The sequence below is a fragment of the Sinocyclocheilus anshuiensis genome, unplaced genomic scaffold, assembly GCF_001515605.1.
Source record: "Sinocyclocheilus anshuiensis isolate Anshui unplaced genomic scaffold, SAMN03320099.WGS_v1.1 scaffold1429, whole genome shotgun sequence".
NCBI classification, from domain to species: Eukaryota; Metazoa; Chordata; class Actinopteri; order Cypriniformes; family Cyprinidae; genus Sinocyclocheilus; species Sinocyclocheilus anshuiensis.
In genome coordinates this window covers 683526-683825 of record NW_015548305.1, presented here as the reverse complement: position 1 = coordinate 683825, position 300 = coordinate 683526, and positions in this window count along the sequence as shown.

Here is a 300-nt window from a genome sequence, read left to right as displayed (position 1 = left end):
GGAACCAGCTTTGAAGGGACCAGCTCTGAAGGACCAGCCGTGGAGGCACCTGCCATGGAGGAACCAGCTCCGAAGGGACCAGCTGCAGAAGGACCAGCCGTGGAGGGACCAGGCATTGAGGCACGAGCCGTGGAGGGACCAGCCGTGGAGGCACCAGCCGCGGAGGCACCAGCCGCAGAGGAACCACCTTCCTCATCCATGGAATCCTGCACTTTTTTTAGGAAGCTCACAGAGGCTGGTGTGCGAGGAATGCTTTGCCTTCTTTTCACATCAGCGCTTTCCCCCGCTCCTCCAGAAAAT